Source organism: Macaca thibetana, chromosome 1, assembly GCF_024542745.1.
Source record: "Macaca thibetana thibetana isolate TM-01 chromosome 1, ASM2454274v1, whole genome shotgun sequence".
NCBI classification, from domain to species: domain Eukaryota; kingdom Metazoa; phylum Chordata; class Mammalia; order Primates; family Cercopithecidae; genus Macaca; species Macaca thibetana.
The window spans coordinates 29,372,198-29,398,777 of record NC_065578.1 but is presented as its reverse complement, the minus strand read 5'-3'; the positions used below and the strand labels follow the sequence as shown (position 1 = coordinate 29,398,777).

Here is a 26,580-nt window from a genome sequence, read left to right as displayed (position 1 = left end):
GCAGATGCTCCTGGGTGTTCCTTATGACTGGGAGGAGGGTGTTCCTCCTCCTCCTCCTCCTGAGGTGCTGACTGAGGAATAAAGAACTTGAGTCTGGTTGACAGATGAATCTGCACAGTGGGCTGGTACCACCCTAAAGTGGACAGCTGTCCCACTATGGCCCCACACAGGGGTGACCTTGAAGGGCCCTGGTGAAGGGAAATCCTCTCAAGATTTTGAATAGCACATTTGGTTTTCCACTGAGCCTAGAGTGAGAGAAGGCCAGAGGATAGGGTCTACATGGGCTCATGTACATGGACAAATGTTTGGCTGGTGATCGGAGACTCGCAAGGAACAGGGCTGGAGCCTGGTGGTGAGGAAGTATGGGGAAGAGGTGTGTAGCTGGATCTCAGAATGGCCACAAGTGGTGAGAATATTTGTGTCCCAAGTGAATGCTCACTAACGGGCATCCACTGCAGGTGAAAACCCTAATAATCAGATGGACAAAGTGACTTTCCACACAGCCACCCCGGTGCTTGCTCAATGGGCCCATGGACGAAGAGGCTGTGGTGGCAGTGATGGAGGCTGGGCATGAGCGCAGCAGCATGGGCTGCCCCTTGTCAAAGCCAATCTGGCTAATGCTACTGATCAGTGCCTAGTCCACCAGCAGCAGAGACCAACACTGAGGCCCTGGTGTGGCACCCTTCCCTGCAAAGACCTGCCTGCCATCTGAGGCAGGTTGAGGACATCAGACCTTTTCATCATAGAGGGCATGGAGAGTCATCCTCCATGTTCTGCATATGGACTTGCCTTCCCTGCCCATGCTTCCTCCTCTGGCATCATCTTCCGTGCACTCCCAGAATGCCTTCTGCCATCATGGCATCCTCATGGCACTGCCTCTGATCCAGGGGCTCATGCCGTGGCAGAGGAGGTGTGGTCACAGGCTCTAGTCCGTGGGGTTAGCTGGTTTCACAACACACCTGGAAGTGCCTGGCCTGACTGAAAGGTGGAATGGCTTCCTGAAGTCTCAGTTGTGGTGCCAATTGGGAGACCACACCCTGAAAAGATGACATTCGTTCTTGCAAGGCACAGAGTGTGTTGAACCAGAGACAATGATAGGGTGCTGTTTCTGCATAGTCAGAACACCCAGGCTCAGGGACAAGGGGTAGAAGTTGGCATGGCTCCTGCCACGATTACACCTAATAACCCACCCACAAGGGCTTTGTTCCTGGTCACACTGTGGCAACTGTGTTCTCTGCTGGCTTGAAGGGCTTAGTTCCCAGGGACACAACGATGGTTCCACTGAATCAGAAAACGAGACTGCCACCTGGCCATTTTGGGCCTGTGCCACTGAACCAACCGGCAAGAAAGAGGTTAATCTGCTGTCTGGAGTGAATGCTCCCAATTTCCAGTGGGAGACTGGGATGCTGCTGCCGTGTGGGGAGGAAGGCCCTGTCTGGAACTCGGGATTTTCTGAGGTGCCTCTCAGTGCTTCCATGTCCCATAGTAAAGGTTAATGGAAAATCACAGAAACCTACTCCCCGTCCAAATGAAGGTTGGGTAACAGAGCCTTCGGTAATGGAGATTTGGGTGACTCCACCAAGCGAAGAATCCTGACATCTCCATCTGAACTTTGAGTTGAGACTGGGGGCGGGGAAGTTGGCAGGGGGAATATGGAAGGAAAGGTGGAGAAAGGTATTCATACATATCAGTGATGACCTCATGACCAAGTAGGAAAATTTGCATGTTTTCAATTTGCTTACTCTCTGTCAGTATTCACTTACATATGCTAGCTGCTTTCTTCTTCTCTTTCCTTTTCCCCATTTTTATTCTATATACAAGTGGTTGGAAGTTAACTTAACAATTTAGTCTTCAGCAACAGAATAGTCAGTGAACTGTGACTGAATTTGAGGAGTAATTTATAGCCAGCAGTGGATACAATGAGTCTTGGGATCATGTGCCTCCTCATTTTGGAGAAAGATCTTGTTCCCTTGTAAGACAGATAGCTGTCTCTTGTTACATGGAAATGATAGAGTTCTGTTGCTGTTATATGGGAATCCAAATATGTGTAGAAGTGTGTCTATGAAAGGTGAGCAGGTGTGGACCATGCCAGTTACAAATTTATTGCCTCTCAACTCCAATTCACGCCTCGTTGCCTGATCTGTGAAAGTGGAAATGGGTACCACTCTGAATATTTTTCATTTTCCAGTTGGCGTGACATTAAGTGTGGTCAGTAGAGGGCAGCAGAGAGACATTGCAGGAGGAGGGAGCGTTCCTTCCTAGTTCTGGTTTCTTCCCGGGTTAGGCAGGCTATGGCAGCAGGACTGGCTTCCTCAGCTCCCGGGTCTTGTAGCACCTGGGAGCTGGTGGCTTCCCCAGCACCCAGCCCTCTGGCACATGTGGCCTCTCTAGCATTCCCTTGCTCCTGTGCAGACACCATTCCCAGGCCCAGCTTCTGTAGTGCAGGCAGCCCCACCAGCTCCCAGCTCCTGCAATGCCAGTCCTTCCTCAGTGCCCAGTTCCTGCAGTGCAGGGTCTTCCCCTGTGTCCAGCTTCTGTAGTTCAGATGACTTCTCCAGTGCCCAAGTCCTGCAGTGCGGGCGGCTCCTCCGGCGCACAGCTCCTGCAGTGCGGGCGGCTCCTCCGGTGCACAGCTCCTGCAGTGCAGGGTCTTTCCCTCTGCTGCACTCCTGCAGCTCAGGTGGCTCCTCCAGTGTCCAACTCCTGCAGTGCAGGGCCTTTCCCATGCTGAGCTCCTGCAGTGCAGGCAGCCCCTCCAGTGCCCAGCTCCTGCTGTGCACAGTGGTCAGCAACTCCCAGCGGCCAGCAGTAACTCCCAGCAACCCCCTCAGTGGCTCTGTAGCCATGTGCCTTCAGTGATTCACCTCTCTGTAAATAGTGTTTCTCTGGCACCCTAGAGAGTAGATTCCTGACAAGTTCTGGAGGGCAGATTCCAGCAAGTTCCACTCACGTGGCATCATGTCAGCTTCCTGTCCATTCAGTAGCCACAACTATGCCCTCTCCAGCAGGGCCTGGGTTTCAGCCATGGGGCCTCCACCTTGGTGGCCCTCTCTAGCCCCTGGGCAGTGGCTGCTCTTCAGATTGGCTGTTTCTGTATTCCGTAGTGCCCCCGTCACCCTTACTGACTAACCCCTTGTTACTCCAACCCACTGCAGCAGTTAATAATTCTCTGTATGAAACTTGCCCTGTGTGGCTTCTGTGTGCTGCTGGAGCCCTTGCTGAGACATCCAGGCTGGTGTTCAGACAACCACCCGGGCAGAGCTTAGTCCAGCTTCACCACCAAACAGCTGCATGGCCTTGAGCCTGTCGCTTCCCCTCGCTGGGCCTCTTCTTCATGTGGGAGACAACAGCCTGCCCTGGGCTGCTTCAAAGATGAAGGGAGGTGAGGAATGTGTTCAAAGGCAGCGCTCTGAACCCACGCATGGGAGGGGAAGGAGTCCCTTTGACTCTCTTCGGAGTGCACAGACCTCCTGCGAGGGTTCTCGAGATGGTCCCCACCCCTGCCTGCCCACCCTCCAGCAGCCTGCTTATCCCCTGTGCAGGACTTCATTATAGGGCTCAGCCAGCCAGGCAGGCCTTGCAGAACCCAGCGACTTGGGCTGTTAACTCCTTCTGAGCCAGCCCTTGAGGCCCTTAGCAGATGTGCACACATGAGGATGGGGAGGCAGTGCCCGCAGGGGCCGAGAGTCAGAGTTGCCCTGCTGCCGGGACTGGGAGTCAGGATGTGGATGTGGGCATATTTCCTGCAGGAGACTTGGTTTCCCTAAGAGTTCTCTGAACCTCATTTGACTCTTTCTCATAAATCCTTATCGAGTGCCTGTTACACAGTGAGCACTGTACTGGGGCTGGGTTTACATCGGGGCATCGGGAGGGAAACAGACACCTCCACTGACCACCTGGAGGCCAATGTCCAGCAGGAAGGACAAATATTAATTTTAAAAAATCCAAAACATGCAATGACCCACTGGGGAAAGTGTTCTAAGGGGAGTTAGAGGGACTGTCCTTGGGGCGGGACCTTGAATGAGCCACTTCTCCCTCTGCACCTCAGTTTCCTCATCTGTAAAATGGGACCAAGCATGGCATCCACCCCATAGGGAGGTTGTGAGGGTGACATGAAATCTCACCTGTAAAGTGCACACAGCACATGCCCACACGCTGGCTATTGTTAGGATTATTATTTCAAGTTTCTTCATCAGAAGCACGAGCATGAGCAGAGCAGGAACCAGTCATCATCAGTCCACTGTGTGGCCACAGGCAAGCTGCTCTCCGCCCTGTCCTCAGTTTTCCCATCTGCTCACAGAGAGATGGAGGCTCTCTGCTCAGAGATGGGGTCAGGTTTCTAGTCAATGTCAGGGTCCAGGGCTCCTCCCTAAGACCAGATTCCCAGAGGAGGGCAGGGTCACAGCAGCCATTGGCCAAGAGACCGTAGGGGTGAGCAAGAAGGGATGGGGTGAGGCACGTGCCTGGTCTTTCCTGGAAGCTGTCATTGCAGCCCCCTATCCGAGGAGGGAAACCTGTACAGGAACTACCTGCTCTCTCCTTCCCGCAACCCAGCCACTCCATTCTTCCCACCACCCACTGCCAGGCCTCTTCCCAGGCCCCGGCCTCTCTGGACACACCATCATCCTGGCAGAGAGTAATTCTGGATTAAGGGGGTAGAGTTGGCTGGAGAGGCCCTCAGGTCATCTGGCTAACCCCATCCCATGGGGGTAAACTGAGGGTGGGGTCTGGCTCTGCTCACGGTGTCTTTGGCCCTTGCATAGAGCATGGCACACAGTAGGTGCTTAATAAACTTCTGTAGACTGGGTTGGTGAATTACGATGACTCAGGGGAACCAGACCCAACTGCCCAGTGACAACTGGGTCTTTCAACTCCCCATCCATCGACATCACCAGCAGTACCCTGTCTTGGGTACAGTACCTGGCTGTCTGCAAATCCCCACTGTCCATTGTGTCATTTTTCTTTGTCCTTCAAACCTTTGAGCAAGCATCACTGAGTCTGCTTTATAGAAGAGGAAAGAGGGGCTCAGAGAGGGGAAGGGACTGACCCACTCAGGGGAGCTGGGAAGGAGCCTCTGAGAAGGACAGCCTTGGCTTGGGGTGACATCTAAGCCAGCCCCTCAACCCTACTGGGCAGGAGTGAGGGAAGAGGTAGCTCCTGCAGAAGCCCTGCTGCTTTCCAGGCCATCCACGAACACTAACTCCTTAATCCCCAGCCCTGGTGTCCCCTCTGCACTGCCCACGCTACCTGCACCTGGCTGGGTGTGTGCACGTGTGTGGAGATGCAGCAGCAGGCACCCAGCCCTGGGAGCAGCAGTGTTGGGAGATGACTTCGAGGGGAAGGGGAATTTAGAGGGCCTCCATGAACCTGCTGGAAGCGGGCAAATATGGGACGGGGGTGTTTCCCTCAGGGCTCCTGTCAGGGGAGAGAGACTGAGGCAAGGAAATGAGCAGCACAGGAGCTGGAAAAGAGAGCGAATGAGAGGAGGAGGAGAAAGGCACCCACAGTCATGGGAGTAAGAGAGACAGAGCTCTGACTTGCCTCCTCCTCCAGGAAGCCTCCCCTGGCCTCACCCTTGGCTAGGCTCTTGAGCCCTTGTTCTGTCCGTCCCTCAGGACACCTTTGCTCTGCCTGGCATTCTCAGCTGCTGGCTGCCTGAGCTGGTGTTTTTCCCTCACTGAGAGGGGAGAGCATTGCAGCCTGTCCGCCTCCACCATGGTGGGCAGGACTTCAAGTGAGCATGGATGAAGGGATCCTTATCCCGGAGCAGGAGGTAGAGAGGCTCAGAGCATCTCAGTGACCTGCCCCGGTGCCAAGAGCAGAATCAGGATTCAAACCCAGGTTCAACTGACCTGAGGCCTGGGCCCTTACCTATTCATAGGAACACCTACTGATCTGAACCACCACATTCACCACATTTGAAAGGACAAGGGCTTCCTTTTGGGGTGACTGGGAAGGGGCCATCCAGAGGCAAAGATCTTCAGTGCTCAGTGAACTCCTACTCATCCGTTAGGGCCCAGCACACTGAGGCCAGGTCCATATCTTGACTCCAGCTCCAGGGCCCAGTCTCAGCTTGGCACCTGGTGGGCACCAAGAGGGGTTTGTTGTTCTTTCACTCACTTACTCCTTCAAAAGTCTGCACTGAGCACCCACTACATTCCGGGCTGTGTTCTAGTGGCTGCAGCACGGAGCGAATCAGATAAAGTCTCTGTCCCAAAGATTCTATTAAACAAATTCACAAGTTAGTGTGTCATTATTGCTCCCTTAAAGTACTCAGAAGGAAAGGAAATGGATTTGAGAAAGAATCTTAGGAGGGAGAACCTAATTTAGATTGGGGGATGGTGGCCGGAGAAGATTCTCTGAGGAGGGGAAGTTTAAACAGAAAAGCTTGAAGGAGGAAGAGGAGTCAACCCAGCCAGGACGGGTGAGTGCAGTGACTGGTGGGGGCCAGGCCAGCCCAGTCCTCGTGGCCTTGAAGGGTGGGGGCCTGATCTGAAAGCAGAGGAGAGCCCGATGGGTTCTGAGCCAGGAAACCATGGGGAAGTGTTTGCATTTTAAGGCGATGACTCTGCTGAGGGATGGGGATTGGGTGGGAACAGGCATAGAAGAGGAGAGGCTGCGAGAGGCCATGGGGGTCTCGCAGGAGGGGGCCTGAGCTATGGTTGGAGTCAGGGAGATGGAGAAGTGGGGAGGCTGGAGGTCAACCTGAGCTGTGGTTGTTGGACTGATCAACGAACAGTCTCAGCAAAGAGGGGTGATGATCTTGTTTGCGGGGCGGGGGTGGGAACCTGCTTCCAGGTCCCTCCAAGACCCCTTTCAGTTCAGGTCCTGTGATCACTGGGTGCCCCCACCCTCGGGTCTGCAGGAGCCCCCATTCCATATGTGTCCTGGACAATGCCAAACCCTGGATACTCCCACATCATGTCCTGGATGTGGATGGAGCCTCCTTCCCTCATGGGACTGGAGATGAGGGGCCAGTGTTTCTGACTCTGCCCTGATGGGGTGGATGGCCTTGGGCAAGACACTTCCCAGGAACTCCCACAGGAGGGAGGCTGCAAAGTGTAAAGGGGTCTGGAATTAGGTGGTGACCCCAATGATGTTCTGAGTGACGTCTTCTGGGAGGCCTGGAGCCTCCGTCCCGCTGGTGGGGCCTGGGTGAGGACGGAAGGGTTAATGCTGGGGTGATCTGCCTAGGCTGCTGGAGGCTGTGTGTGCCCCTCCTCGCTGTGGTTAATTCAGTTTGGTAAGGCAGTATTTATGCTGGAAATCTAATCATCATTTCTGATGGTAGAGGAATTGAAAAATAAATTGAAAGTGTCAGACGATGCATCAGGGTGGGCGATGGAGTGGAAGTGGGGGCCGCCCACCCAGGCTCCCCACTGGGCAATTTGCAGGCCCAAGAAATTAGTCAACTTTCTGTTTCTACAATTGCAGGATCAAGAACGGAGGCGATGGGGTGAGATGGGGGCAAGCGGGTGTGATGTGAACAGAGCAGAGAGATCCCAGCCTGGAGGTAGCATCAGAGCCACAGTCAAGGAGATGGGCTCAGAGTGGGCAGCGACCCGTCCATGGCACCACAGGAGGCTGTGGGCACCAAGAGGCTGGGATCCAGGCTCCCTCCTTCCACCACCAGGCCAAGAAGGACACTGATGGGGTCCGGGCCTCCGTGGAGATGGATGCTCTTGGTATCTCAGTCCCAGCGTCCACCACCTGGGAGCCCCCACCTCCCCAAGCTACCCCTCTGCCTCAGGGAGGGGGCTGGGCACCCAGGAGAGCGGCCACCTTGCGTCTGTCTGGACAATGTGAGTGCAGGTCTCTGAGTCTGCAGGGACCGGGGTCTCCTCGGCAGTGTCTGGCCTCCCCCGAGGGCTCCTGGCCCTGGTGAGGTCTAGGTCTCCCCAACAGACTGGACTCTCTACCGGCAGGGCTGCCTCCCCGCCCTAGTCAGAGGGGCCTCCTTGGGCAGGTCCCTGACTTCAACCCCCAGAGTCTCCTGAGAGCAGTTGTGTGTCTTCTTCTCCCGACTGGGGACTCCCGAAGTCAGGACTGTCCCCCTGACCTGAGGCCTCCCTGAAGGTGGTGGACGAACTTCCCACTGGACCTCAGCTCTTCAGACCTCCTTGAGGGCCTGGGTGGCTGGTGTCTGTTGAAGTCCTGGTGGTCAGGCTGACTCTGTCCAGACCTGGCACATGGAGAGGAGAGGGGAAGGTGCAGGGAGAGAGTTGGAAAGAAGGGAAGGTGCATGCTAACTTCACACCCCTTGGATATGGGGGACGGTCTTTCTCAGGAGGATCAGGGGCCCAGGGATTCTGAGGTTAGGCTCTACTGTGTCCTGCAGCCACTGACCATCCTGAAAACCCCTCCTTCCCAATGACTATGGAACTGGGAGAGCCAAGTACTGGAGGCAGGAGGTCTGGGGTCCTGCCCACCTCATTCATTCATTGATTCATTCATTCATATGTTCAACAAATATCTCTTGAGCCCCTACTTTGTGCCTGACATCATGCAGGGCACTGGGGATGCATCAAGGCACAAAATGGGCAAGGTCCCGCCCCCACGGAGCTTGACTCCTTGTGGGAGAGACTCATAATAAACAGATTAATGAATGAATGAGGCTGCAGAGGTCAGCTTGAATCCGCCTACAGCTCATGTACAATGCCACGGCCGTGGTGAGGACTCTGACGTTTATTCTGGGAGCAGATGAAGCCCCTGGAAGGATTTAAGCAGGAGAGCAACAGAGTTGTGTATGTTTTCAAAGGTCACGCTTGCTGCTGTGGGTAATGGAGTGTGGAGGGGCCAGAAGGAGCAGGAGCCACTGTAGGGATCTGGTGAGAGGTGGGGCAGCCTGGACCAGGGCAGGGGTGGGGGAGGAGGAAGAGGAGAGAAGTGGAGGATCCCAGACATATCCACAGCTCTCCATTGCCCTCACAATAAAGTGCAAACTGCTCTGGCATTTAGGGTCTTCATGTTGTCGTTTCCACCGCCCTTCCTAGCCCTCTCTTGTGCAGCAGGAAACATCAGCTTGTTCTCCTTTAAGCGAAACATTTTATATTCCCACTCAGGGTGACCTAAACAGATCATTTATTTTCTCCCAGCTCTGCCGTGTGAGCCTGGAGGAGTACATTGCCGTCTTTAGGCCTCAACTTTTCCAGTGAGTGAAATGGGTGTTTATTTGATTATTGAAATACTTTCTTCTAATGCAAACACCCTGTGCTTCTTGGAGCTGGGCTGCTGCCTCCCTTCCAGCCTGGCCAGGCTTGCCCTTGGCTCACCTCCTTCCATTCTCACCTGCTGCTTTTGCCTCTGAGGACTGAGCCCAGGTAGGGCAGCTGTGGCCAGGCAGCTGCTAGACTAGCAGGCGCAGAGGTGCTGCAGGCGGAGGCTATGGACTTTCGAGGTCATTAACTTCAGTGGTGTGGGATCTAATTAGCACTGAAGATCAAACTGAAGTTGCCTCTTGTTCTAGAATTTTGGGTATGGGGCTAAGCAAGGTGCGGGCAGTGCTCTGAGCCCTGGTCAGAGGAAGAAGGGTGCTGTGGAGGGAGGCGGGGTCTGTGGGCAGCATCCAGGCCCAGGAGAGCCAGCTTGGGGTGGGTGGGGAGTGACAGGGATGGCTTGTTCTGAATAAACTCACATGCACTTCATCTTGTTCTCAAGAGCTAGATAAGTACCTACTCTATGACCAGGTTTAATTCTCCTCGGAACTCCACCAAGATAATACATGAGGACCATTCACTCTCAAACCGGACCCTTAGGACACCTTGGCGTCAGGTATGACTTTATCACTGTTGTCTTAGTCCCTTTGTGTGGCTGCAACAAAATGCCTGGGACTGGGTGATTTATAAGCAATAGACATTTATTTCTCATAGTTCTGAAGGCTTGGAAGTCCAAGATGAAGGCACCAACAGGTTTGGTGTCTGTTTAGGGGCCCGTCTCCATTTCCAAGATGATGCCCTATGGCTGTGACCTCCTGAGGAGACGAACGTTGTACCCTCGCACAGTGGAAGGGACAGAAAGGACAGAAGGTCGTGAGAGCGCTCCCTTCAACCTAATCCCATGCGTGAGGGCAGGCGACTCATGACTGAATCACCTCCCAAAGGCCATACCTTTGAATACTGTTGCATTGGGATTAAATGTCAACCTGCATTTGGGAGGGGATGCCATCATTTAAACAACAGCGCCTCTTCTCCCTGGTCGGCAGATGAGAAAACTGGAAGGTTAAACTACTTGCTCAAGGTCATGCAGCTCATGGGTGCCGAGGGTGGAATTTGAACCCAGCTCCCTGTGCGTAACCACTGCACTGTCTCTGTGTAGGCTCCAGCTGGCCCCCAGGGCGGGGAGCACTGTCCTCACTTGACAGTTGAGGAGACCTTGACTCAGAGGAGGGCAGTCACCCCGCAAGATCACACTGGAAAGTCCTGCTGCAAATTCGCTCTCTGAATGGGGAGGTGCTACCTGCCCCATGCACTCTTAGATCCGGGGCAGTCCCAGGGCCCTCAGTGGTCAGTGGAGGGATGCTGGGAAGGGAGTGGGCTTTGTTCTCTGACAGAACCAGACTTATGTCCTGGCCCTGCCACTCAGCAGCTTGTGGCCATGACCCAGTCACTCAGCTGCTCTGAGCCTCAGTTTCCTCCTCTGCAAAGTGGGGCAGTGGCAGCTTGTTGGGAGGATGGGAGCAGTGACAGGCACAGGTGTCTGGCACACAGTAGGTGCTCAGCAATGGCTATGCCTTTCTGTCCTCTTTGGGACTGAGGCTCCTGAAGGCGTGGCTCTGGCACAAGGGCCTGACTGACCCCTCTGTGGGGTCCTAAGCTCCTCCTGGGGGGCATTGAGAGTGGGAGAAGAGGCTGGGTTGGTCTCGGTCAGCTCCAGGTGGGGCCTCCTCCTCCTCCTGCTCCTCACTGCTCCCATGATGGTGCCATGGGGACTGGATGGGGATATCTGTCCAGGCTGCAGCCCACAAACCAGCCCTCAGAGGGAGACTGGTCTCTGCAGAGGGGCCCCAGGGCCCCAGACAAGCCAAGCACCAGAGGTCTAGTGGCTGGGCCTAGCCTCTGGGCCACAGGACCTGGGTCATCACGACTCATGGGAGTGCTCTGTCACCTGTGCCATCTCCACACTGTCCCCCACCCTTCCACCTTGAGATGGACAAGAACTAATAACAAACCCTTTTGGAGGCTCGCCCTGTGCTGATGCCGAGCACAGCCCCTAGCAAGGTATTCTCATGACTCCCAGTCCTATGTGGGAGGAGCAGTCATGGAGACAGGCTTGGAGAGGGGCTGGGAACAACCAAGAAGTAGAGACCTGTGGCCTCCCAGGCTCCAGCTTCCCCCAGAGACAGACCTGCACCAACACCCCGTCACTGCCTCCTGGGTACCCTCACCTCATCTATCACCCAACCCCACCTCCCTGTCCTGCCCCTGACAAAGTCACTCAGCTCATAGGTGCTGAGGGTGGGATTTGAAATCAGGGGCTGCCTGCCCCCTGCACACGCATGCTCCTGCATACACACACGCTTATACACACACGTGGACACACACATGCTCATACACATTCTGGCACACATACATACACACGTGCTCATACACACATTGTCATGCACACACATGCTTATGCATACACTGGCACACATACACACACACGCTCATGCACACACAGGCACACATGCACACACATTGATGCATGCTCACACACTCATACACACAGACATGCACATACAAGCTCATGCACATACACACACTCATACACACACTCATACACACACAAGCTCATACACACACACTCATGCATACACACATGCTCATACACACACTCATGCACACACATTGGCACACATTTACACACACTCATGCACACACTCACGCTCATACACGCACTGTCATGCACACACACGTGCACACACACATAAGCTCATACACACACGGGCATCCAGCCACACACACAGGCCCCTCACCCTCAGATGTGTGTCTATATCCATACTCCCTCCCAGACTCCCTTCAGAGTATCTCTGCTAGTAACTCTTGTTTTCCGGAGTGTTACAAAATTCACTGTAAGATTTAAAGCTGAGGAGAGAGACGGGCAAGCAGGAGCCAAATCTTATTTTAATTATCTGTGGCAGGACCCAATTTTTCAGGTGATAATTATAATAATTAAAAATTCTGTTACCAGCGATGGTGGAGAAGGCACTGCCCACACAGCTGGCTATGGCACGGTGCGGAGGCAGGGTTCTGATTACGAGGCGCGCCTCCTCACCTCCCCGAGTGGACTGGATGGGGAGGACAGTGAGCTCAGAAGAGGAAGCGGAGGGCTATCTGTTAAGGGAAGGTATGTGATCAGGTGATCCTCACTCACACAGCCCAAGAGCCCTTGGCTGGGCCCGAGAAGACAAGAGGGTACCAGGCGGGCTCAGCCTCACCCGTGACCTGGTGCTGGGTGTGGGTACCTGATGTCCCTGTGGGAGGGGGTGACCTCACCGGGCTGTGGGTCTAGGAATCCACATGGTGGGTCCCCTCCCAGGCTGTGGCCAGTGTTTGCTCCAGGGCCAGCCTAGCCTGGGCTCTGCCACTGACCCACCATGTGACCTTGGGTGTGTCACCCACGCACTCTGCACCGGTGTGGCTCTTGGCCACTGACAAACAACTTCCCAGCCAGCTCCCTGCTACAGGCTGCTGCCACTCACCCCGAGGGAGCCCCGTGAGGGCAGGGCCCCGTCTCCACTGACCACCTCCATCCCTGTCCTCAGCACCCAGACCAGGGCCTGGCACACAGGAGATGCCCAGGAAATATTCAATATTTCTTGGAGGATTACAAGAATGTGTGAGTAAACAGGACAAATCCATGAGGTAGGTGCTTTTATCCACATTTAACACAGGAGGAGACTGAGGTTCAGAGGTAAAGGAACCCATCGAAAGTCACACAGAAAGAGGAAGCTGAGGGCTGCTCTTCCAGGGGGCACAAGGACCAGGACAGGGCTGGGAAGCAGCATGGATCCTGCGGGAGACAGCCGAGCTACTGTGCATGCAGATGAGAAATCAAATGTTTTACCAGGCTCAGCCCCCACCCGGGAAACTCCAGCCAGCCTGTGGGAAGCCCTGGTGATGGTGACCTTGGGGAGAAAGAGGAGGAGGGAGGGAAGCAGCCTCATTTGCACAAAGGCCTCACCTCTGCCAATCAACTGGGCTTTCATGAGTGGGGACACCAGGACCTGGCCAGTCACCAGGAGGCTGGGGGCAGAGGAGGGTGGAGCAGGGCCAGGCTCTGCCCCTGTGCTTCTGGCTGCGCTTCCCAACCAGGTCTTGCCTCTTTGATGTCCCTGCATAGAGAGCGGAATAATCATCTCCACTTTGCAGATGAGGCAGCTGAGGCCCAGAGAGGCCACGTAACTTGCCCAACATCACACAGCAAGTCCACAGCAGACCCAGAACTGACCAGGCCTGGACTCCCAGCCCAGGGTGCTGAGCCCAGGGCCCCTGCTGGGCACTCACACCCTGTCCTGTCCTCTGCTACTGTCAGCCCCCTCTGCCCCACCAAATGCTCTACCCAGGGCTTAGCTCAGAGCTGCTGAAGCCTCCAAGCCTCCTCTCCAGCCTCCACCCCTGAGCCCAGACCCTTTGCCCCAACTGTCCCTAGACACTGGGCCAGGGTTAAATTGATTGGGCTGGTCAACTGGGGCTGGCAGATGTGGGTGCTGGCAGGGACCCCCAGGAAGCCCCTGGCTCCACCCCCTAGGGCGGCAAGTGGGAGCAGTGGTCCCTCAGAGGCTACACTGTGCCCCTCACCTCCATCCCTGAAGCCCCGCAGGGCCTGGCTTGGGCAGCTGCTCCTCTCCCTGCGTGTCTCTCCTGCTTCCTGCCTTACTTATCCCCTGACAGAGTTATGTGAATCCAGTTCTAAGGTTTGATTTACAAACCTCCAGGGGAAGGAGGGCAGCTGGCGGCACCTGCGATTACTAAGAGGTCTCAGTGATTTCCTCGGCTGGAAAATGTTTGCTTCTCAGGAGGAATCTTCCAGGCTCTCTCCCTTAGGCAGGGACTTCCTGAGGCTTCCCTTTCCCAGGGAGCTGCCTGGTGGCTTTGTGGGAGTTTTGGGGTGGGGGCAACCAAAGTGGAAGGCGCCATGGGTACTCCCCTGAAACGAAAAGTAAGTCTAGACAGGGTGGTTGGGAGGAAGGAAGAAGATGGACTTAGGGCTCATCAGGGGCCTGGATTTGAAACCCTGCTTTGTGACAGCCAAGCTGTGTGACCTTGGGCAGGTCACTTGACCTCTCCAGGCCTCCACTTCCTCATCTACTAACTGGGCAAAATCCCATAATGGGATGAGTGACAGCTGCCGACCGAGGTGATGAGGCTTGGACGAGGAATGTATATGAATTTCTGGCACACAGCAGGGCTCAGGAGAGTTGAGTTCTCCCCTCTATTCCATTGGAGGTCTCCCTTTCCCCGCCCAGACCACCTTTTCTGTGTCCCCCTGGCTTTCCTCCAAGTCCCTTCCCTGTACACATCTCTCTGCCCTCAGGGAGAGCTGACCCTGATGGTCTCATGGATTCCACTTTCAATGTCATTCAGGAAAGAGAAACAAAGGCTCCACTGCCAGGGCTGGCCTGGCCATCGTGTGCCAGGACATCAGGCACAGGTAGTTCATACGTCCAGGGAGTGTTAGAGGGCATCCGCTTCCCTGCGTGGGTTCATAAATCCACTAACAATGGGCTAACAATTCCAGCAGTTGGAAAAGCCACTGGGCAGAGTAAGGGGTCTCTGGGGCCCAAAGTTCTGCTGCAATCTAAGGGGTCAGCAAAAGGCTGCGAAGTGCCTGATTTCTAATACATTGAGGAGGGACAGGCAGAGGTGCTGGCCTCGTTTGCACAGATGGCTGGGTGGGGGCTGGTGCTGGCCACCACGGTGGGAGTGAGCGAGAGGTATTGTGACTGTGCGCAGGGATGACCGCCTGAAGGTATCTCCAGCATCCCCAGGTCTGATCTAGCTGAGATTTCAAATCGTATCAGAAACGAATTAAAGCCCTACTCCATTCTCAAACACATTGCAGGGAGGAGAGTGGGCTCTGGAGTCAGATCTGTCAGCCCCCAGAGGACCATCAGACCTGGGCTGGTCCTGGGAGAATCCTGGCAGCCCCTCTGTCTCCTGAGCCTCAGTCTTCCTATCTATAAAGTGGGAGTGGTGAGCACTCCCTCATTTGTTTTTTGTGGGGGTTAAATGAGTGATATGAGTAAAGCCTCTGCAAATGGTGCCTGAAATGGAGCAAGTGGTCCCCTAAAATAGGTATTATTAAATGAAGGTGGGCAGAATAGTGGCATCTAAAGAGGTCCACTTCCTAATTCCTGCAATGTTATTTTACATTACATGGCAAACGAAAATAAAGCTGCACATGGAATTAAGGTTGTTATTTAGCAGATCTTAAAAATAGAGGAATTACCTTGGATTATCCAGGTGGGCCCCATGTAATCATGAGGGTCCTTAAAGTGGAAGAAGGCAGAGGAGGAGGTTGGAGTGATGTGGTGTGAGAGGGACTTGAGCTGCCAATGCTGGCTGGCTTTGAGGTGGAGGAAGGGACCACAGGCCGAAGCATCCAGGTGGCCTCCAGGAGCTGGAGCAGGCGAGGAAGTGTGTTCTCCCACGGAGCCTCCAGAAGGGACACAACCATGCAGACACTTTGATTATCAATATCATTATTATTATTATTGAGACGGAGTCTTACTCTGTCGCTCAAGCTGGAGTGCAGTGGTGTGATCTTGGCTCACTGCAAACTCCGTCTCCCAGGTTCAAGTGATTCGCATGCCTCAGCCTCCAAGGTAGCACCACCATGCCCAGCTAACTTTTGTATTTTTCGTAGAGACAGAATTTTTGTCATGTTGACCAAGCTGGTCTTGAACTCCTGACCTCAAGTGATCTGCCTGCCTTGGCCTCTCAAAGTTCTGAGATTACAGGTATGAGCCACTGCGCCCAGCCTATTATTATTTTTAAGACAGGATCTCATTCTGTCACCAGGCTGGAGTGCAGTCGCACAGTCACGGATCCCTGAAGCCTTGAACTCCTGGGCTCAAGGGATCCTCCCACGTTAGCCTCCTGAGTAGCTGGGACTACAGGCAAGTGCCATTACACTGGCTAATCGTTTTAAATTTTTTTGTAGAGACAGGGGTTTCACTATGTTGCCCAGTCTGGTCTTGAACTCCGGGCCTCAAGAAATCCTCCCACCTGAACCCCACAAAGTGCTAGGATTACAGGTATAAACCACTGTGCACTGCCAGTTTGTATTGTTGAAGCCACTAAGTTTTTGGTAATTTGTTGCAGTAGGAAACTGACTTGTGGTACCATAGCCCAGCTCCATGAGGATGGAGTTGGGTAAGGTATGGAATTGTGCACCCAGCTGCCGGACCCAATTCCAGCCCAACCAATTCAACACCAACTCTGTGACTTGAGGAAGTAACCAAAGCTTTCTGTGCCTTGGTTTCTTCATCTGTAAAATGGGGTAATAAATAGTGCCTCCCTCACTGAGTCTTTCTGTGGATTAAATGAGGTAATATTTGGAAAGTTCTGGAACAGAGCTGGGCACACAGAAAGCCCTTAATTAAAGTCAGAACATTTGGAATGCAAACCCAGATTTTTAAATTTAACATTAATAAAAGTGTTGGAACCCCGTGCTATGAACTGTTTTTGTAAACTGGAGGTAGCAGAGAGCAGTGGAGCGGACTGTGGTGTTGGGCAGGTCTAAGATCAAATCCCCACTTTACCGCAATCTGGCTATGTGTCTTTGAACATGTCACTTAATTCTCTGAACCACAATTTCCTCATCCATAAAGTAGGGATAACATAATACCTACCCCTCAGGGGTGGTTTGAGGATTAAATGAAATAATCCAGGTAAGTCGCTAAGCCCAGGGCCCTAGCACACAGTAGGTCCTCAAGGAATGATGGCTGCTATTATTATATAATTTCTCCAATCGCTGCTATTAGATCCCAACAACAGAGGAAATACCCAATGGACAAAGGCCACCAGGGATGCAGAAATGCTTCTCAGTATTGTTTCTGTTTCTGTAGTACATGCAGATCATAAAGTGGTGCTTTGCTATGTACCATGTCAATTCTTCCAGCTGCAAACAGCGTATGATACACAACTAAATCTGGAGACCCCTGAGGTTAGCTCCCCAGGAGTTCTGGGCCCCTAGGTTGGGACCCTCGGCTGTGGCTCTAGTCAAAGCCAGCGTGGAGTTCTGAGACTCACATTTAGGGTGACAGTAATGGTAACAGGGGCCACCTGGGCTCAGGCTTGCCTCCTCCTCCTCCCTCCTGCCCCAGCCAGAGCCCAGAGCCCAGAGCCCAGGGCCCAGGGCCCGGGGCAGCCTGTGGCTTTCCCCAAGTTGGGTCCTCCTCCCACTCTTCAGCCCTGAAACCAAGGCTCTCAGGTTTGTGGTTCTCTTTCTCCCCAGTGACTACAAGATTGTCTCGCAGGATGGGCCGAGATGACGACTATAATAAAATGGGCTCATTACATCCCTCTACTCAGAGCTGTCTAATGAGCACACACCATCACTCCCTGGCCCTTTGAGCCAAATGCAAATGAAATACGTTCCATGGTATCATTTAATTAGCTTAGGAAGGTAGAGTGGGATGTGGAGAGGGAGAGGGGGAAGAGGAGAAACGGACCCTTTTGTAAGCTCTCCAAATCCCCCTTATAGGGAGAGCTGGTTGAGCTAGACTCATTATTCCCATTGGAAAAATGAGGGCACCAAGTCCTACTCTGCACTGTGACAGGTTCTGGGGACACAATCCATGAGACAGACAGGGTCCTGTCTCCAAGGAGTTTATGCAGAGTTCAGAGGCAGGCATTGAGCAATTAATCACTCAAATTTGTGTGCATGAGTGTTCGAGTGTGTGCACATTTGTGACTTTGCATATATGTGTGTCTGTGCATGTGTGTGGAGTGCAGTGGAGCAATCACAGCTCATTGCAGTCTTGAACTCCTGGGCTCATGTGTGTGTGCATGTGAGAGTTTGTGAATTTGTGCGGATGAGAATGTCAGAGTGTTTATATGAGTGTATGTATGTGTGTGTGTATGAGTGAAAATGTGCATGAATGTGCGTGTTTTTGAGAATATTTGTGTGAGTGCATGCAAATGGATGTGTATGTGTGTGTGAATGCATGTATGTTTTTGAATGTACATATGAATGTCTATTTGAGTGCACATGTGTGCAGATGTGTGAGTGAATACATTTAGTGCATGTGACTGTTTTGTGAGTGTAAGAAAATATGTATTTGAGTGTACATGTGTGAGTGCACGTGTATGTGCAAAAGTGTGTGACAGTGTGACCGTGTGTATGCATGCATGTATGAATGTGTGATGACATGGGAGTGTTTATATGAGTGCATGTTTGTGATTGTGTGTATAAATGGGAGTGGTTATGTGAAGGTATCTATGTGAGTGTGTGTGTGTGTGTAGTATGTATCTGTTAGCAAATGCATGTATGAGTACGTGTGTGTGAAAATGTTTTTGGTGAGTGTATGCTTATTTGTGTTTGTGTGTGCATGCGAAATATATTTGTGCATAAATACATGTGTCTGTGTTTTCAGAATGTGAGAATAGATGTGTGTGAATGTGTGAATGTGTGTTTTATGTGAGCTTGTGTGTCTGTGCATGTGTATATGCAAAGTCATGATTACCCGTGTGATATTTAGAAAGAGGAATCCAGTGGTTTGGGGAAAGTGTGGGCTGAAAGGTGACCACCCGGGCTGGAATACCAACTCTGCCACTTCCTGGCTATGTGTGCTTGGGCAAGTTACTCAATACTCAACCCCTCTGCACCTCAGTTTTCTCACCCCTTAGAGGGATATTAAAATAATTAGAGTTACTAATGTATGTAAAGCTTTTAGGACAATGTCTTTACATATTTAGTATTCAGTACATTTCAGCTGTGAGAAAAATGAGTTAAAAAGCAGAGGAAAGAGACTGGCGGGCCCTAACTGAGGTCACACTGAAGAAGTGGCACTTACACTGAGACCTGCAGGATGAGTCCAGGTGAATGAGTAGTGGGCTTCTGTTTAATCGTTTACTTGTTCCTGAACCACTTCTCTTCTTCTATGGGGACCACTTCCGATTTTCCTGTGAAACCAACTCCATGTTCACTTAGTTCAGCAGATGGGGCTGACCCGTCCTCTGGCTCCTGCCATCCAGGACTGACCCTTCAGTTAAACTTCACCCACTGGCTACGTGATTCTTTCAGGAGTGGGCAGATGGCCCCATCTTGGCCAATGAGAATCATTCCAGAAACTTTGCTATAACTATCCGGGAGGAGAGGTGTGTAGCCAGTGTGATGCAAGCCTGATACCACCAGTGTAGTCATTTCTCACCTGCAGGGAGAGCGAGGCTGTGAATAATGCCAGCCCCGAGGAGACGGGAAGACCACAGTCTGAAATGTTCTTTGAATCCCTGGATCCAGCCATGCCTGAAGCTATGCACGCCTGGATTTTTCAGGTGAATGAACAAAATAGTCTTCCCTTTTTATTTCTTTTGTTTAAACAGGATTCATTTGGTTATTGTCCCTTCAATTGTAAGACTCTGAAGGATACTGCACGTTCCTGACAGAGGGCACAGCCTGTAGGGAGAGAAGCACTGCAGTGTTGTCAAGAAGCTAAAACCATGCCAGTGTGGCCAAAGCAAGGGGAGAGAATGGGGAGTGCCTGTGTGTCTGGGCTCAAAGGTGCCCAGAGTCTAAGCACAATAAGTTGGGCGAGAGAGTGGGACTGGGAGAGATAATGTAAGAACTAAAAGCCTTGACATGCTCAATGTGTTCTTTTTGAGTCCTCTTCCAGGCTGGCTCCAAAGTCCTCACTTCTTACCAAACCCCCATCCTGACTCTACCCACCCCTGAGTCCTGCATCCAAAACCTGGAACAGACAGGGCTTGTTGGGGCCATAAAGATCATTCAGTGTAAAATCTTTTTAAATTTCGTTTTTATTATGTCATTTTGTTTTATTTTATTATTTTCTTTTATTGTTTTATTTATTTTATCAAATAATACATGGACGCTTTCTCTTGGTAAAAAGATAAAATCTAATAATGTGGAAAAAGCAAATCGCATCATTTTACAGAATGGGAATGGGGTCTGGGTAGTTCATATAGTTCACATGAGGTTATATAACAAATTTTTCAGGCATCTGGGGTGAAGGAAGTCTTCTTAATCCTCTCCATCTTATGTAAAATAGCTCTTGGGAGATAATAATACTGACCACGATAATAATAGCTAACTTTTTAGTACTTACCATGTGCCAGTCACTATGTTAAGCTCTTTGCTTTCTTTAGTTTGAATTTGTCCTCACTGCAATCCTATGAAGTAGCTACCATTACTTTTCTCATGACAGATAAAGCACATGGCACAGAGGTTGAGTAATTTCTCCCAAAGTCACAGCTTGTGTGGTGCAACCAAGACGGGAACACAGACAGTTTGGTTCCAGGGCCCATGCCATCACTTCTGCTAGCAATGTAAAGTTTGCAAGAGTAAATGTCTGTTAACCAGATAATTTTACCTAGAAGACAGAGGGGAATGAGCGATCCTGGAACTATGAAGAGAAACGTCCTTTAACGTCCATCAGAGCTCTCCATGGTGCTGAAACAACTGACCCAGGACATCGCACTTCCCTGGCTCATTTCTCAGCCTGTCCCTTCCCTTTCCTTCCCTTCCCCTCCCTTCCCTTCCCTCCGCTTCCCTCCCCTCCCCGCTCCTCCCCTCCCCACTTCTCCTCCCCTCCCTTTCCCTTTCTTGTCGATGGAGTCTCACTCTGTGGCCAGGCTGGAGTGCAGTGGCTCAATCTTGACTCACTGCAACCCCCGCCTCCCGGGTTCAAGTGATGCACCTGCCTCAGCCTCCCGAGTAGCTGGGATTACAGGTGCATGACCCAGCTAATTTTTGTATTTTTAGTAGAGAAGAGACTTCGCCCTGTTGGCAAGGATGGCCTCCATCCCCTGACCTCATGATCTACCTGCCTCAGCCTCCCAAAGTACTGGGATTACAGGTGTGAGCCACCGTGCTTGGCCTCTCAGCCTGACTTCTACAGCTGAGAAGTCAGGTTTACCTGTTCCTCAAGTTTACCTGTGTAAACATCAGATGTACCTATGTTCAGCTCTTCACAATATAGTCCATTGATAGTCCCATCTCTCATTCCATCCCACCTGAGAGAAATCTGACTGAGGCTGAAAGTTGTAAAGTGACAACTTCCCATCCACACACATATACTCACACGCATCTTGTAACAACACTGTCTCTACATAATCAGGGGCCATGTAGAAAACAGGGACCCTAACAAGGAAACCTACAAGCATACTGACACCAAGAGTGCCTTTTGTCATCATTTGACTAAAACCCTGTATTTTTCTATTTATTGTATTAATATATAACTTGCATATGTTAAGTGTACATGTGGTAGGTTGTAAAATAACCATAAATTCTTTCCATTCTGATTTCATACTTTTGTGATTTGGCATTTCAAATCCTTCCATCAAGAATGGAAGTCTATTTTTCCACCTCTTCCATCTAGGTTGGCCAATGGACTTGCTCTGGTCAATGGAAACACTAACAAAGAGTAGACATACAGAGGCTTTTGAAGTGTTTGCCCATAGGGTCTTTCTCTTTTTTTTTGCTGAACTTGGAGACATGGAATGAGTCTGAGCTAGCTTGATGGAAAGTCAGAGACCATACGGAAAAGAATGAAGGTGCCCCAGCTGATAGCTTGCTGACTATCAGATGTGTGAGTGAAACCATCCTTAAATCATCCAGCTGTAATCCACAATACTAGTGGACCATAGACTCAGGAGAGATGACCTGAGCTAGACTAGACCTGATCAATTGCACAAACAACCATTAGAATTGTGAGCTAAATAAATGGCTACTTACCACCCAATTTGTATTTTGAGCAAAAGCTGATGGAGATAGCTCTATGAAATTTTACACAGATGTACACCCATGTAACCACCAGCCAGATCAAGATAAAGAACATTTCTAGCATCCAAGGAAGTCTTTGTTTCCCTTTCCAGGCAATCCCCCAACCCTGAGAGATATTCATTGTTCTATAATATCACTATAGGTTTGTTCATATTAATGGGAATGTAAAGGATGTGTCTTTTGTGGTAGATGTTTTTTGTTGACCCTGTCTGTGATATTCATATATGTTCTCTCTATCTAATATATGATGTTTTATATATATATGTACATATATATGTAGTTTGTTTATTTTTGAAAAATTCTGTGTATTTCAATTTTATCACTCTTCACAATATATTTATCCATTTTCTCATAGATGGACATTTGGGTTATTTTCTTTTTAAACTATTATAAATAAATCTTCTATGAAAATTTACTTATAAGTGATTTGTGGATACATGTACTCAATATTCTTGGATATATCCTGTTACAGGGTGAATCGTGTTTCCCCACAAATTCATATGTTGCAGTCCTAACCTCCAATACCTGAGAATGTGACCATCTCTATATTTGGAGAGATGGCCTTTAAAGAGAGGATTAAACTAAAATGAGGTCACAGGGTGGGGCCTTGTCCAACATAAGGACACAGAGAGAACATGACCACCTACAAGCCAAGAGAAGAGACAGAAGAAACTCACCCTGCCAACACGTTGGTCCCAGATTTCTGGGCTCAAGAACTGAGAGACAATGAATTTCTTTTATTTCAGCTTCCCAGTCTTGTGTCTTGTTATGGCAGCTGGAACTGACTGAGAGAGCTCTTAATGTATGTTAAACACTAACTAGGTGCCAGGTTAAGGGCTTTACCCATCTTGTTGTGTTCTCAACACCCCATGAGGAAGATGCCAATAGGATCCCCATTTTACAAATGAGGAAACAGAGGCTCCAAGAGGTTTAACAAATTGCCAGGTTTGTATAGTTAGTATTGTTAGATTTCTGCATAACTAACTTATTGCAGCTTAGTACTAACTACAGAATCACTTGTGTGATGATTTCTTTGATGTTCGCCTCTTCCTTTATACAGTGAGCCCCGTGAGGGTCGGGGTGGGGCCCATCTCTTGAGTGTGGTACTCCAATGTCTATCGCAGCCGACATGCAGCTTTACAGCTGACTTGAATTCCTGGGGTCTCTACTATTCCCACTTCCCACCATCTCCTGTGATTCCAAGGGTCTGGGATGGAGGATGGGGTGGGGGCTGCCAGGCAGGGTGCTCGCCTCTCTGCAGACAATTTGGGGAAGATTGTTTCCAGAAAGAGCAGCCGTGACTAACTCAAATGAACTGTAAAATTGTTTTTGGTTTAAAGGCTTTGCTTACTGAGGTATCGAGTGGTGGAAGGGATGGGTGTGGGAGGGAGGGGCCCAGCTGCCAGCAGGGCTGCTCCCTACTCCTCAGTCAGCAGACCCTGGCCAAGTGTCCACCATATACCGGGTTCCATTCTGGGCTCTGGGGCTTAGAGACAGGTGAGACCCAGGTGGTCCTGGGGAGCTCACAGCCCAGGCCCCATGGGGAGAATGGGAAATTGGTAGTTTCAGAACAGTCAGGCAAATGCTTGTGTAGGGGAAACAGGCGTGTGGACGAGGGGCCCTGAACCTGGGAAAAGGTGCCTGGGATGGGCAGAAGTGACCTTGTGCAAATGACCTGACTCAAATCCCAGCTCCACCATTTACTTCCCAGATGAGAGACCTTGGCCAGATGCTTCATGTCTGAACCTCAGTTTTTCTTCTGTAAAATGGGAATGGATAATAGCTATCCCTGCAGGGTTGCTGGGAGTGTTAAATGGGATAACCATGTAAAGCCCGCAGCATAGTGCCTGGCACACAGTAAGCACTCAATACACACCATCTGCTGTTGACCATCAAGCAGGGCTGTGCAGAAAGCTGGCGTCAGGCAGGCCTGGGAGAGGGTGTCCTAGAAAGATGGCCCATCACACACAGAGGCCTGCACACAGCTGACTCTGTGTGGCGAATGTGAGACGGGAGTGGGAAAAATGGGACTGCAGAGGTCCATGTGGCCATATCACAAGGGCCCTGCAGTCCACACTGCTGTTGGAATTTTAGTGCTCAGAGTGGTGGAGCCATGGTAGGGCTTTGAGAGGGGCATGGCCTACTCATGTCAGCTGCAGTCTGTGAACTGGACGGGGAGAGCCTGGGTCCAGGAGACTGGAGCGGCCATGCAGTGTCTAGGGAGAGAAGATGGTGCTCTGGACTGGGTGAGAATAGTGTAGACAGGGGTATGGAGGGACGCCCTGAGGAGGCAGGGATGGGAGACCCCCAGCAGGGGCTGCAGGGCAGCAGTGGCTGAGGACAGGCCCAGGCCCAGCATTCAGAAAGGAAGGTGGTGCTGAGCTCCAGGAAGGAGCAGGTGTCTGGGGCCCGGGATTCTGTACCTGTGGGAGGGAAGTGTCAGCTTGGCCATGGGGGAGCGACTGGGACTACAGACCCTTCAGCCTCCCTCAGGCTGAGAGAGGGGCTGCCCAGACCTCCTTCTTCCAGCCAGGCCCTCCCTGAGCCCCACAGCTGGTCTGGCCCAGCCTGGCCCTGCAGCCCCCTCTGTGGGCACTCAGGCTGCATCCAGCCCATGCAAACTGTAAAACTCTATGTAGTTTTAAGGCTTTGGAAACCAGGATATTGGTGGCACACGGGGTGGGGCTATGGGGGGCTGCCCACGTGACCCCCTCGCCTCAGCCCCAGCTGCTTCAGAAGGTGAACTTGAGCACTTCACACTGTGCCTTTCCCCTCCCCTCATGGAGAACATCAGACTCTTTAATGCAGGGGCGCAGGGCGGTGGCCTCCCCCGCAGTCAGGATCACAGAAGCCCAGAAAAGGAGAGGGTCAGGGACATGGGAGACAGAGACAGATGGTGATAGGGACTCGGTGACAGAAGGAGCCAGTGATGGGAGAGAGGCAGAGAGAGGAGAGGCCAGAGGGAGGCCTTGGAACAAGGCAGCCCCCCACCCAAAACCTGGGTCCCAGGAACTTGCTTGGGGGTAGGGAGTCATTGTGCCTGAAATGACCCCCCTTCTCTGTGGTTAATTTTCTCACAGAAAAGAAATCACTCTCCATCCAATTAATCCAGTTACACAGAATCAAGTTGTGGGGATCCGTGCAGCAGGGTGAGTGATTAGGAAAAATTACCTCCCTGCAAAGAGTTTAAATTTCATTTTTATTCAATAAAGACCAAATAGAAACAACTGGGTTCCCTCCTGCTCCTGGCCAGCAGCTGAGAATTTTCTGGAATGGAACGTCAGCTCAGAGTCCGGCAAGGACAGGCTGGGGCCACAGAAGATCTGCTAGGAGTCACCCACAGGATCTGGGGGTTGCTGAAGGGAAGAGCCACGGCCACCACCCTCAAGTGTTTCTCACACTCACACTCTGAGACTAAGGCACATGCTCTCACACACTTTGCATTTGTGTCCTTAACTGTCATACACACCATTACACATGCATGCACTGACAGTCAGGAGCCCTGCTGAGTCCCGATGCCTGTCCCAGCTCTGCCACCAACTGCTTGTATAAACACTGAGCTTCCTCTTAGAGCCTCAGTTTCCCCACCTGTAACAAGATACTCCTTTTCTTGAGCATCTACCAAAGGTGACAGCTTGGAGCTTTTCTCTCTCTCAGCCCCTCTCTCCTTGTTTCGAGTTGAGACTGAGTCAGAAAAAATAAAGTCTGAGAGGTGGCGGCCCACAGGAGTTTGTAAGGTGATGCTGCTCATTATCAAGGGAGGCCTCCCCTCCATTAGCAAACTGGGGACTCATGCAGCAGCCCCAGCTTAGCCCCAGGGCCTGGGTCCAGGGCCTGCGGGAGCAGAGAGGGCTTTGCTGACCTCACATGCACATGCACACACCTGGACACCATCTTTCATGCTGAGCCATGTCACCATCACCTCCAAGGAATTAGGTTTATCAACCCGCACCAGTCCCACGGCCAGGCCCATGACCCCCAAGGCTAGGACCAGCCTTCACCTTCTGGGTCCTTTCATATTTCTCTGAGGGTGGAGCTGATGAGGAATTAGCCCAGGAAGGTGAGAGAAAAATCATTTGGAGCCAGAGCTGAAGATGCATTAATTTGTGTTCTGTTGCTTCTCCAGCTGGAGCTGGACAGTTTGGGGAAGTGAGTGGTCAGGGGGCTGGTGAGGGGCTTTGAGTCCCCAGGTGGAGGAACAGGCTGGCGGCTGGGCTGAGCAGGTGGGCATGTCACGGAGGGGTGACATAGAATCCTGCCAGCTGCACCCTGTCACTCCCTTCCCTGCGTGGCTGTGGCTACGGAGCCCACCTGAGTGACCAGAGCTCCAGGGCAAAGGGCCAGTCCTGCCCCAGCAGTGAGAGCTTAAAATGTTCTGGGGCAGGGAGTGTGGGGAGGGGTGGGTGTGGATCTGGGAACTTGCCTAGTGTTGAATCCCAGCCACCGGCTCACTGGGTGACCCTGAGCAGCTTCCTCCTCTTCTCTGGGCCTCAGTTTCCTCATCTGCCAAATGGGGGAAGGATCCTGCCTAAGGTTACATGTAGGATCCTCTGAGCACAGGAAGGGCATCTGCAGGGGCTCAGTGCATGTTTGTTCCTGTGCGCTCTGCAACCCTGCAGCCCCTGGCTCCAAGTC

General features: G+C 51.8%; 1 protein-coding gene across 7 annotated transcripts in view; it reads right to left on the bottom strand.

Moving 5' to 3' along the window:
* ZCCHC17 (zinc finger CCHC-type containing 17) overlaps positions 1 to 26,580 on the bottom strand; it is a 1,254,002-nt gene that overhangs the window by 953,859 nt on the left and 273,563 nt on the right. The window lies entirely within an intron of this gene.